A 13994-nucleotide genomic window follows, 5' to 3' on the forward strand; every position below is an offset into this window, starting at 1 on the left:
ATAAATCTACAATAAAATAATATGTATTTATGATACACTCATAGAATGCAATTTGGATTGTAATACATATACCGAAAGTTTGTGTTACAAAATAAATAATTTAAGTGCTGCTAGTGATGTAGCTCAATGGTAATGCCTGCCTGAAACATGTAGAAGGCCCTGGGCATAATTCTAGGCCTAAAAGTATAAATAAATAAATAAAAGTCAATTTGTTATATGGGGGTGAGTCATTGGGATTCTTTGTTCTTCTTCCAAATGTAACTATACTGCATATCTCCTTTTTTTTCTTTTATTTCATGATCAATCCCTCTTATATTGGGTCTATTAAGTATGGATACTAAAGCCTGCCTTAGTAGAACTGCCAGGACCAAGGCTTTGACCCTTGGGACATAGCATCATTTACATTCATTCCTTTCTCTGCTTCTTAATCCAACCACATGTAAGCAAATAATGTCATGACTGTACTCCCTCCATCATTTCTGCTGCCACACCTTCTCTATAAGTATGAGCTGCACAAACCTCACACAGAGGAAGAATTCTTCCTCACACAGAAGGAAGAATTCTTCCTTCTTTAAGTTGCTTCTTGTTAGGTATTTGGTAACAAAGAAAAGTATTTAGTTCAGAAGATAAGGAAGAATAAATATGTCAGGTAACAGGTGATTGAAGAACAGATGTTGCTCTTTGGAAAACACACAAACAAGTAATTATTTTTGGAACTGAAAGTATGCTGAGGCTAATAGTTAAAAGAAATATTTGACAATATGACTTAAACCTATCCAGATGGGGTACTTTGTTGGGGTGACCAAAATAAAATAACACAAGTAGAATACTTTGAACTGCATACATTTATTTTCTCAGTCTGGAGGTTTGAGCTCTGGGGTCAAGATATTTATTAGTTGAAGATTAAGAAAGCTGTGAGGAAATTTTGCCCCATGCCTACTTCCCAATGTCTAGTGGCACACTAGAAATCACTACAGTTGTGTGGCTTTTAGGGTCTTTACATTAAATTTATTACATTAATCTGATATTCTTCCTGTGCACCTGTTTGTGTTTGTTTTATAAATATACAAGTCATATTTGGTCAGGGTTGCAACCTACGGATGAATGACCTCATTATAAGTTGGAAAAATCCTGTTTCATTCTCAAGAACATTCTGAGGCACAGAGGGTTTGGATGTCAATGTACAACACTTGAGGGAACACAATTCAATTCATGAAAAATTCAATGAAAACAAACATATGTCAGATGAAATTTACAAACATATTTCAGGAGGGGCTAGAAGGTGATAGAGTGAACAATAGCACTCACTTGTAAGTTTAAAGACCCTGTTTAGCCACCAAGAACCCACATAAATGTCAGATTCACAGAAGAATGCTCATAGTTTCATTGCTAGTCACAAGGAGATTCGAGGCAGAGACAGGACAATCTTTAGAAGATTGGTTTCTTTGGGATAGGGCTATCCCAAAGAATATAATAGACACTGATGGCACCCTATGGAAGGCCTCACCATTCAGGAGGAGGAGAAAGGATATGTGATAGATAGGGTTTTAGTTGGGGGGGGTGGTAGGGGAGGACAGGTGGGAGAAGGGAACTGGGATTGTCATGTAAAGCAATACTGTTTCTAATTCAAATAAAAAAAGTTGAAAAAAAATATATGTAAAGCCTTCTGAAAAAAAAGGATGATTGGTTTCTAGCTACCTGGTTTATGTTAAAGAAAAACAATAAATAGATTCTGTCTCAAAAGAAGTGAAATGCAAGAACAGATGTTCAAGTCTGTCTCCAACCTTCACACATTGTCATACATGAATGTTCATGGATATATGCCTACAGTTTATATACAAAATTAAACTCCAATTACTATTCAAATAAATATTTCAGTATGTATTTATATGCATGTGTACACAACATAGATACTATATAACACATACATAGATTTGCTGTGCATATAAATATTGATAATCTAACAAAATAGAAGGGTAAATGAAACTGAATTCCAAAGGAAAATGGGAATATAGAAAAGTAAATATAGCTGATAGAATCATCAAGAAAATTTTCCATAACAATGTCACAGTTTAACCTGATGAACTTCAGAGTTTAGATCTCTGAAGACAAAAAAAAATGAAGAGTTTGAAGAGACATAGTTTCACCCAAGTTGTCCATAACTGTGGTGGTTTGGATGAAAATGGTGCTCATGACTCATATATTTGTAGGCTTTGTCCCCTATGGATAAAATCTTTGGGAAGGATTGATTAGGAGGTGTGTCCTTGTTGGAGTAGGTCTGTCCCTTTTTGTATAGGTGTGTTGCTGAGAGTGGGCTTTGAGGTTTCAAAAGCCCAAACCAGTTCCAGTGTGTCTTACTCTTCCTGCCTGTGCTTGTGGATTAGGGTATAAAGCTCTCAGATACTGCTACAGCTCTATGCCTATGTGCTAACTGCTAAGATGATAATGCACTAACCATCTGAAACTCTCAGCAATCCCCCAATTGAACATTTTCTTTTTGAAGAGTTTCTTGGACATGTTATCTTTTTATTGCAATAGAATAGTAATTATGACACTAACTTTTTCCTCATTGCAATGTGATTCAAATCTCCATAATCATTAAGATATTAAATTAATGATTCCATTGTCATTGAAAATACAAAGGAAATAAAGGACTGAGACAATATCATGTGTGTTGCATCAGTTGATAAGTTTGAGTGTTTCAGCTGCACACTCATGAAACCTTAAGTCCCAGTCTTTACCTTTACTAGCCCTCATTTCATACTGCCAACATGCAAAGAGGACAATCAAATACCACATCAGCCTAACTAAACCACCATTGTCCTAGGTCTTCAAGCAAATTATTCCAATGATAAGAACACAGAATAATTTATATATCCAAAGAAATAAGAAACCATAGACTAAATCTGTCAAAAGCAGCACACACTGACTCAGACAAATCAGACACTTAACCGTCACCATGGACACTTATGAAATACCCATAGTCACAATGCTAATGGAATTAGCAATAACCTTGATACTGCTATTGAACATAAAACCCTTAAACACAGCATACTCAATTCGCTCATTTTATTTAATTTTATTTTTGGTTTTTTTGAGACAGTTTCTCATACAATCTATGTTGACTTCAAACTCACTATGTAGCTGATGCTGGCTTTGAACTTGTGACCACTAACTCTATCTCCTGTATTCAAGGATTGTAGGTCTGTGACACCAACTTAACTATAATAATTTTTTAAATATAAAGCAAAATTTTAGATTAAGTATAGAATAACCCAAATAAAAAGTATGATTATCAGTGGTATCACATTAAACAGAGTTGATGAAACAAATGATAAATGAGACAACGTGTCTAATATAGTTTTTTTAAAAAAATGAGAACAGTGTGATATTCTTAAATTTCTTTAGGTCTTAAATATCACAGGAAGGGTAAGTCAAGTTGTTATATACTGATAATAATTAGGTTAAGAGAGTAAAACAGAATCAATATTTGAGGAGATATTGAAAGAAAAATTTCCCAGGTTCATAAAAACATCAATTTAAGAAAACTGACCAAGTCTTTATAGAATTTCAATTTCAATGAAATTAAATATAAAAATTACTACGTCTTAATGTCTGTCTTAGTGGAACTTTAAAAACAACCTTCCTCAAAGTTAACCAAAGGCAAAAAGATGTCTCCCAAAATTTTGAATGGTAATTTGAAAGCTAAAGTCTCCAACAACAATTGTAAAATGATTGTTGAGTGGCATTATTCATGTAAGGCAAGGACAACAGACTGTGGTTCCAACACTGTTTATCAAAACATAACAGATCTGCAGCGTGGAGAACTCTATACCACCACCATGTTAACATTGACCTCTGAAGGATACTAGTGTAGAATTTTTGATAAAGATAAAAGACAAATTGAAATCCTTGTGTTCACACAGGTGAATGTAAATGAGTAATGAACATACAAATTAGATATTAAAAACTTCAAACAAAATAAAATATATAGTGATATAAACAAGCAGGCAATTATTACTATAATCAAAGTGTCTTAGTTAGGTTTCTATGCCTGTGATGATAAAACACCAAAGGCAACTTGGAGAGGAAAGTACTTCGACATCCTGCATTTCAAGGTCCATGATTGATTGCTTATTTTTCTGGAATTGTTTTATTTTTTGCAATGAGTAATCATATGTGTGTTAGTATTTTAATTATTCATTCAAAGAGATTGTTGAGTTTATGTCATATATCACAGAGAAACATGAAAAAAATGAATCCATAGTGAGGATATTGAAAGTTAATTATTATGACAAGACTAACAAATATAGTCAGGAATTTGAATGAAGGCATTGCTTGTTTTATATATTAAATAATAATGTTCCTGCTTTGCCATAATTCCAAATTCAATTTAGTTGGAAATGTGTAATTAGCATACCAAGAAATGCTTACTTGTAGATGTTTTGATGCATGTTGTTTTCCAAAATGTTGAAAGCAATGATAAGAATTTATACTCTCCCCATAGATGAGGAATATAGATGAGGAAGCAGAAACACTAGTTACATTTCATAAAAAGATATCTAGATGTTAACTTAGTGCTTATAACTGACCTCAAAATCTAGTGCTTATGTAACAAAAGCAGCTTGTAATTAGTTGATGGATTCCGACCTGTTGGTCAAGAAACAGAAAGAAGGCCACGTGTAAAAGAAGAGAGCATATGTAATGGCTTGCCTAATACTACTATTTCCATTATTCCTTTCTGCAGCAATTACACACTTCCAGCATTTGCAATTTAATTCAAGGAAAATGCAGGTTAATTTTTAGAGAGGCTTATGTGCATATTGCCAAATTGGAAAAGAGGATTCTGAAATCTCCAGCTGTATCTGAGAATACAGGTTGGAGGTATGATTTATGTTACTCCTGTGATTAACTCCCTGAGAGTAAAATGCCTTTATAGTGTGATCATGGATATCTGTTCTGTATTTAGGTATTTCTTTTGGAAGCAGCCTCACCCAATATGATCTCCTTTTAGTTCCAATTAAATATAATTGATGGGGGATGTTCTTCTGTATATATGTTTCTCTTATTAGTTGGTCGATAAGACACTGATTGACCAGTAGAGGCAGGAAGATAGGCAGGACAGAAATCTCATCTTCAAATGGTGCCATCAACTTGGGGCATGAATTTCCACGTAAAATGTGACAAAAGCTTAAAAAGGGATTCTAAAAACAAAAGAACAGAGGCAAGCACAGCTTCTTGGTAGCAGCATATTCTCAGGTGGTCTTTTTGCCAGAGACAAGCAGAGGCTCAGCTCCTTTAAGGGAGGCTTCATGACTCATCATTAGCAGCAAAAAGAGCAGGGCTCTTTTAAAAGGCTCTGATAACAAACAATTAAGTGGTATTTATGAGCAGCCAGCAGCAGCATGCTTCTTCCTGGTAGCATGAACCTATAAACTCCAGGGAGTTGTGGCAATAGGCATGAAACTAAAAATGAAGGTAGACTCTCAGAAAGTCTAAGAATAGAATGGGGCCACCCGCAATTGTAGCAATGCTGATCAGCAGGTAAAAGTTCCATGACCAGAAAAAGATAGAGACATAACAGTGAACACAGATTCAGAGGGAAAAAGAAAAACCTCTAAATGGTTTATAGTGTGTTTAAAAATATATGTAGCCTTTGGAGAGAAAAGAAAAAGGACAGAGAAATTCCTTTAAAAAAAGAAAAGAAAAGAAATAGAGTAGCTGGGTGTGGTAGCTCATACCTTTAATCTCAGGACTAGGGAGGCAGAAGCAAGTAGATCTCTGTGATTTCAAGGACAACCTGGTGTACAGAGTGAGTTCAAGGGCAGCTAAAAGTACACAGAAAAACACTGTCTCAAAAAAAGCAAAAAAAGTAAAAGAAATAGAGTAATAAAAAAAGCCATTTAAAGATGGAAAGTACACAGAGAGTCTGGATACTGTGTTACTGTGTTGTCTTTGAATTTTTTGCTTACTGAGGAAGGAACAACGTATGCTAAAAGACATTTCATTATAAATCCTGCTGGACAAAACCAACATATATATTTTTAAATGCCTTAAATTCTAAATTTAAGTCTAAGAACATGGTACTTTGGAAAAGAGTTTTTTTGTTTCCACAGAAAATGAAAAGCTGTGGATTCCTTCCAGACTAATATGGTTGGATCAAGTCAAACTCCTGAAGCAATGGTCCAGGTGATCCAACATGCCAAACATCTGAGACAATGCAGCCTCAGACTACTACAGGCATGATTTGGCCAAGTTCCTGGATTTTCTCAGCATCTCCATGGTATTGACAACTCCCCCAAACAGCAGGAAGCACTTTGGAGAGAACGATACCCAAATTCCCAAATATTATTTATAAATGTTTGTTTTCATTTCAATGGGGTTGGTTATAAATGATTAATGATCACAGCCAATCTCTTTCTAAATGAAAAAAAGGGAGAATATGATATATTTGGTGTTGGTATGGATTTTGATGATTTATTGATACAAATTTAAGGTAAAATCATTATAGGTATATTTCTCCTCTTGTTTAGATATTGTGTTTATACAGTTCATTTAAAATGCAATATATAATTAAATTCAGATTACAGGCAACTACAATAGTCAAAACTTATGTGAGTTGGGTTTTCTAACTATAAAGAGATATATTTGAGACGGAAAGATAGTCTTAAAATTTTTCAAAGACCTACAGGATATGGCATTTAAAATGGTTTAGAGTTTTTCATGACTATGAGACACAACTGTTCTTGGAAAAACCAATTATGTGAGAGAGGAAGATAGGCATCAAAGAAATTCATTATGGAGTTTGCCCTCAACATGGCAGAAATAGACATTTGGGCAAGAAATTTCTCTTGCCTGGGCTATTTGACTGTATGTTGTATGAACTGGACAAGCAGGACCCACAGGAAAGTGACTGCTGAACTTTACAAAACAAGATGGGACAGTCCTGTGGGTTTTTTGCTTCATGGAAGAGTCTGCCAGACATTCTGCAAGACACAGAGAAAAATTACTGACAAACTGCCAATACAGTTGGACAGTTTAAAGTTTCCTGCTTTGATGAGAAGTCTGCCATACATACTATGTATGGCCTATGGACTGAAGGTGAATGCTCCAACATTACAGAGGAACTTTAGGTGACTGTTCAGGCAGTGAGATGTCTCTGTCAATTTTAGAGTTTATATATTATCCTTTTGAGATCATTGATGAAGCTTAAGACAGAAGATAGTTATGGCTATGTTTTTCCTTAGTTATAAGAGAGCCAGAGGGCAAGAGGAAGACAGAGAGACACAGGGGACACAGTAGGGAGTGACTTTGAGTGTGATGGTCCCTTTTGGTTTGGAGCTATGAAGAGATACTCTCTGAGAGAGGAAAGGTCAGCTAGATGTTCTTTAACCTCTCTGTGCTACGGGGTTTCACCCTAGCCTCTGACTCACCAGTCTTTATCAGTAAATGGAATGATGGAGATTTAGTTAGAAACTACATTTGATGGCAGCAGCAGGAGGCACAGGAGGTGTATCCGGAGGCTCTCCCAATGTACTAAAGAAGGCCAGTAACTGCAGAACCACAATTACTGGCTGAAACAGCAGTAGGTTCAGGTGCAGCAACTCTGCTGGCAAAAACAAACAAACAAAAAACAACTTCTGCTCTTGACACTATCAGACACAGTAGTATAGAGTATGGCACACATGAAGTACAATGAACCTGTTTATGAAGACATCTCCATGGAAATCAAACCCTGATTGCACAGCTTCTCTTCATTCTGATGTAGGGATTTCTCTAGGACTCTAATCTAATTGTTAGCTAAGAATTTTATAATATTTGGAATCATCAAGTCATTCAAAACATAGTAGTTGTTCAAACTATTTTGATTGTTCCCAGTTTTAGGATTGTGAATTAATTATGGCACTAGATCCTGGCAATTTTGAACTGTGACATACATATTAGGGCAAGCCTGAAAGAGACAGAGAGAATATCCGTGTCAGAAAGTACCTATTTATAATTTTTATTGGTATTAGATCTCTTAACTGACCTTCAATAATAACATATGATGACCAGATTTGAAACTAACAACTTGGATTTACATCCTGCAGTTTTACTCATTATGAAAGGGCTTACGTTAACTATAGAGCCCTGGTAACAGTCCAGATGGAAAGAGGAAAATCATCTATCATTCATAGTCTATAAATAACTTTGTTAATGAGATATGGAATATGAGCCAAATTAAATGTGTCTTCTGGCCAAAAATTGCAGCTAACTCCGTAGGCAGTTCCCGGAATATATAAAGGTAAAGGAGTATTCACCTTTCAAAGGCAGCCAGCCCACTCTCTGTTTTACAAGGGTGACAGATGTCTGGCTGAGTTGAAGTTCACAGTGCGTGAGAACATACTCAGACTTTTTATCCTGTGCTGTGTTTACATGAAATTGGGATAACAGGAGCCTTAGGTAAACTGCAGACAGGAGTAGGATTTGTGCATACACTTCCTCTTTAGAGAAGAACAAATGTCATACATGTTTGTTCTGGCAAACAGAATCAAGTGGGCATGATTAGGGTACATGTGTTCAGGAAAAGAAGATGTACCCCTAAGAATAATGTCCTCTTGGTGTGAGAAGCAACCAGAAAGTGATGGTGGTGCCTTCTACCCATTCATGTGCAATTAAAATGTGTCTTTTGCTGTTAGTTGTAGGCAGAAGTTTTTGCTTTTTGTGTGTAATAGAAGCAGTGACTTGGCAGAGGAATGATTCCTTCATCACAGTAGTTACAATTGAATAGCACTCAAATAAACAAAAAACAAAATGGAACGAGGGAAGCAGCAGAAGGGAGAGATGGAGGGAGGAAAGGGGGGTCTTTAGAGAAAAGATGCTGCTTAGGCCTGTGAGACCTTAGTTCACAGGACTGTGCTACAGTGTCTCCTTTCTCTATGGACTTGTTTTCTTCTGTGGGAACCTCAAAGAGCTCATGACAGGATCTGCTTGTGACCAATCTGTCCTGTGGTATAGCCACAAGGAAGAAACGTATTTTTACAAAAGTAGATAAAAGCTCGTTTCTACAGGAATCTCACAGTGCAATTCTATTTGCCTTTAATAGCTGACTGTACTTTTTGTGTTTGGTATCTTAAAAATTTTAAGTAATCTTGAAGAGTGAATGTGATTTTATTTTGTGGAAAGTGGATATTCAGATTTGTTCATTATTAGAATGCATGCTTTCTGAAAACCTATTTGTTAAAGCCTAAGATATGAATGCCTTCCTTCCTTTGCATGCTAACAAAAAACTTGTTAAAGATACAGTCCTCTTAAATTGCATGAAAGATAAGCCCAATTGAAGGTTTGCTTAGTTATTTTAGCCTTAAATATTTATGTGATTTTGCTGGACTCACTGTTTCTGATCACCTTCAGACCAAAAATATATTGTGAATTAGATATTTATCTGAAATGTTTAAAATATTAATGTTCATTATCTGTCATAGGGCCTATTATGGATTAATAGTCTGCCTGAGAAAGGGTGCCACTGTAAGTGATTATATTGTACAAACACAGGTGGTTGTCAGTCTGAAAATTGTCATAACCACTCTACTATAAAAACCCAGAACTATAATTAACAACAGGATAGAAGTCCTATTTTCTTACACTCTGAGCATAAATAATTTGCTAGGGTTTCTGAGCCATACATCTTCTTGTTCTTGGCCATCCACACAGTGTTAGGCATGGACTCCCTCTCCTGGAATGGCTCTCAAGTTAGGCCAATCATTGATTGGCCACACCCACAAACTCCAAGCCACCATTACTCCAGTACATCTAGCCAGCAGGAAAGTTCCTGAGTTGAAGGTTTTATGGCTGGGTTGGTGTCCCAGTCCCATCACTGGGAACCTAGCTCAGTTACAGAAGATGGCCAGTTCAGGTTCCATATTCTCCATTACTAGTGGACCCCACTAGAGTCATTGTCATACAGATGTTTCCACTGCACTTGGTTTCCACATCATCTCCCAAAGGCCCACATATTCCAGTCCTCTTTCCTGGTACTCTTTCCTTGGCCCCTCTCTCTTCAACCTTAACTCTTCTGATCCCATTCCCACCTGCCCCTAATTCACCCACAAAATCTATTCTATTTCCCCTCTCTAGAGAGATTAATGTGTCCCTCCCAGAGCCCTCTTTATTATTTAGTCTCTGTGGTCTCTGGGTGATAGTGTGATTGTCCTTTGCTTAAGAGCTAATACACAATTATAAGTGAGTACATATCATGCTTGTCCTTGCTGGGTCTGGGTTGTCTAGAACAGGATGATTATTTTCTGGTTCCACAAGTTTGCATGCAAATTTTAAGTGGCTATCACACAGCTTGCATGGATCTGAGCTGGGATTTCTTATACATGCTGTGGTTGTTTAGCTTGCAGTTTCTGTGGGAATCCTAACTGTGAGAGTGAAGGTGGGGTCTCTGCCTCTTTTACCTGCTCATGGGACACTTTTCCTCCTATGAGGTTGCCATATCCAGTCATGATATGAAGGTTTATGCCTAGTCCTATTGCATTTTATTATCTGTGTTTGGTTGATATCACTGGGAAGCCTGCTCTTTTCTGAATGGAAACAGAGGAGCTGTGGATGTGGGAGAGAAGGAAGTTGCAAGGGGGCTGGGGAGAGAGAGAAGAGGGGAAGCTTCTGTCAAGATGTATTGTATGAGAATAGGAAAAAATATTACTAGAGAAGAGAGAATTCAGAATTATATTTGTCGTGGAAAAAATATTACAGAAGAATCAAAGGGAAAATAAAGAACAGAAGATTCTATTTGAAATATATTTGTGTATCTATATAAACACAATATACCCATTTTTATGAAAAATAAATCAAAATGCTACTCTTAGATAGAAAAATTATTACCAGCCAGCACACAAAACTGAAAACAGTTCCATTCAATTGTTCTCAAATCATCCTCAATTGGATGACTATACATTATGAAAAATTAGAAGAAAATTGTGCTTTTCACAGTGTTAGAAACTTACATTACATATGCAAAATGATGACCACCAAACATTAGTTATATTTTTCTATTTCTATATTTAAAATGAGTGACCACACCTATTATCTCAGTTAATATTCCCCTCTTTGATACTATGTCATTGTAAACTAATTATAAAATGTCACTTACATAATATGTGATACTTATGTTCACTTATCAGCTTATAAATACAAATATATTTAGATTAAAATCCTGTTTTTATTTATGTCCTCTACTCCCTAGTAGTGTTTGGTATCTTTCAGGTGTTCGTAAGGTATGGCTTAGAAGCCAAATTGGGCCTCTTTGGATAACATTTTGTTGGATCAAAGACTGGCCAAATTGGAAGTCAGTGTAGTAATTACTTATATTATTAGAAGTTGATTTTGTGAAGATGTAGATGAAAATCTAGGACAATAGAATTTTCACATTGTGGTTTCTCTTATAAATAACCAGTAAGGAACATTTTTTAACACAGCAATAGTAGTATTTGAGAACATGTCTTTTCTGTCAGTATGGTCTATATCTGCATGCCCAGTGAACTGACTTTCGTATAAAGATTGGAAGAAAAGGAAGTAGAAAAATGATCCACAGGAATTCACAAGACTCCTAAGTACTACAAGGCTGAGATAGGAGAGAGGTCATTACTGTAGCTAAAGAAATGACCCTGGTTGTTTACTTGGGTTTCTATGGAACATCTAGCCCTGTTTGCTCTCTAAGTCAGGGTAACCCAAACTTTGAAAAGCTGAGTATTACTAGGATCCACAGAAAAAAATATAGGCCTTGTAATTAATGAGCTGTCCAGGTTATTTTTAGCTGAGAAGAGATTGAAGCAACCAAGAATAATAAATCTAAGGCATGGATGCATCTGTGTTTGATTTACTCTCAAGGTCCTTAAAGGTTAGGAAAAAAGAGATGGAAGTGCAGGAACCATGTTAACACCATCTAGCCAACAACTTTGCATCTGGTTTTGCTTATTGATTGTTATGAAGACACAGGAAAGTGTTCTTTACACAAGAATACAGAGATGATAAGGTCAAAGGCAAGGGCAAAGGTGCATTCTCTTGGTTTGATTTTTCTTACTGTTTAGGGTTTGTTCCATACTGCACTGAGACTGTAAAAATCTCCTACAAAGTGATATTACAATCACAGTTGAAAGTAATTGAGAGTAATACAATAGAAGTATTATTTGTTCATTCAGTTATTTTTCAAATATGGTGACTGAACTAGGAACTTGTGTTCTACAAAGTTACTGAATTAATGTATTTTCACTGAGCAGTTACACAAAAATAAAAATGCAGGATATGTATTTTTGGTTCCTTATCTTTATTGGCTATACTGCTAAGTTTTTTTACATTTTAGAATTCCCCATGTGTGAGGGAGAGACCATATTTTTATCTCTTTCCACAGAGGAAGCAACCTGATGTCTGCAGAGTGCAGCTGAGGTTATGGTACAGTGCTTAGGAAGAGAGGGGATGGAGACAATGTCATGTGAAATGATCTTCTTTCCTCTTGGGAAGGATGAAGTGCTTTATTTCCTCTTCTATAAATGGAGAACAGAATATGATGGGAGTAGCTGAAATATGCACCCCTAGATGCAGGCAACAATATCAGCAGTGTAAACATGTGAGTGTATGCATGCATGTTTGCAAATGCACACATACACAAAGAGACTGAAACACATTCACACAGATAGATAGGTAAAGATAGATAGTTAATAGGTGGAGAGAGAGAGAGAGAGACAGACAGACAGAGAGTCTTGTCTCATAAACATTCAATGGAGACAGACAAATAATTAGTAGTAGTTTCTAGAAGAACATATATAAACACCTTGGAAGTGATTATTGTCACCAATGTTGAAGAAATACTACATCAAATACTGGGTATTAGGTAGAAGCCTGATGCAAGGGAAACTTTGACAAATCTAAAAGAATGGCCCAGCTAAGACACCTGTCAGAAGCGGATGCATAGCCTGAACTGGCCATCCCTGATCAGACTTCCGAATACCCTGGCTATAATTCAAAGTAACACAAACTAACACCACAGAACTCTTGACAGCTTGCCTGAAAAGAAAGTGATATCTAAAAGGACATATTTTGTGGGAGGGACTTTTGTGTATGTTTTTCTCAACAAATATAACTATTCAGTCCTTATTTATCAGTGATAAACTTCAGCATAACCTACCTAAATTCTGCAACTAATATACACAGACTAGTTGAATCAGTTAAAAGATGCTAGCACCAATGGTATACTGCCTCCAGAAAACTCATTAGTAAAGATACACTGGACAGAAATAGAGAGGATGAATGATATATTAAACAAAGTGAAACTTAACAGAGTAAAAGTTTCCAATTTATGTCTGATAAGAGATTTTGAGATAAAAAATGTGAGAAATGGCAGACTAAGTTAATTTATTGTGAACAAGGGACCAATTGTAAGATGTTGTGATTGAAAGTCTACATGTTCTAAATGTTAGAGCATGTACTTTCTTAAACATTATTAGATCTTAGGTAAGAGACATACAATAATAGTGGGGACTTTTGCAACCCACTTTTTGTCAATGTACATGTCATTGACATAAAAATTAAACAAAAAATACAAAAATTATGGTAAAAATCACATACAATCAAGCATTCACTGAAATTACATCCACCAGTTCCAAACTAAATAGTCTAATCAGCCCATAAAACTTTCTCAAGAAAAAAATGTATCATGTTACAAAACAAACTGTAATAAACCACAAACATCAGTCATATCCTACATGATTTCTGACCACAGTGGAATAAAACTATAAGCCAATGGTAAAGAAAACTTTAGATATTATATAGATATCTAGAGCTGAAAAATCTCCATTTGACCAAACAATGAATTATCAAATAAGTCAAAAAACAAAAATTTAAATTTCTTGAAATAAATTGTTATAAACCCAACATACCAAATTTGTGAGACACAACTTTGAAAATATCTTATTCAATGGTCATAAAAATCCTCAGTAAAACATTTTATACCTGAT

Source organism: Cricetulus griseus (assembly GCF_003668045.3).
Source record: "Cricetulus griseus strain 17A/GY chromosome 1 unlocalized genomic scaffold, alternate assembly CriGri-PICRH-1.0 chr1_0, whole genome shotgun sequence".
Taxonomy (NCBI): domain Eukaryota; kingdom Metazoa; phylum Chordata; class Mammalia; order Rodentia; family Cricetidae; genus Cricetulus; species Cricetulus griseus.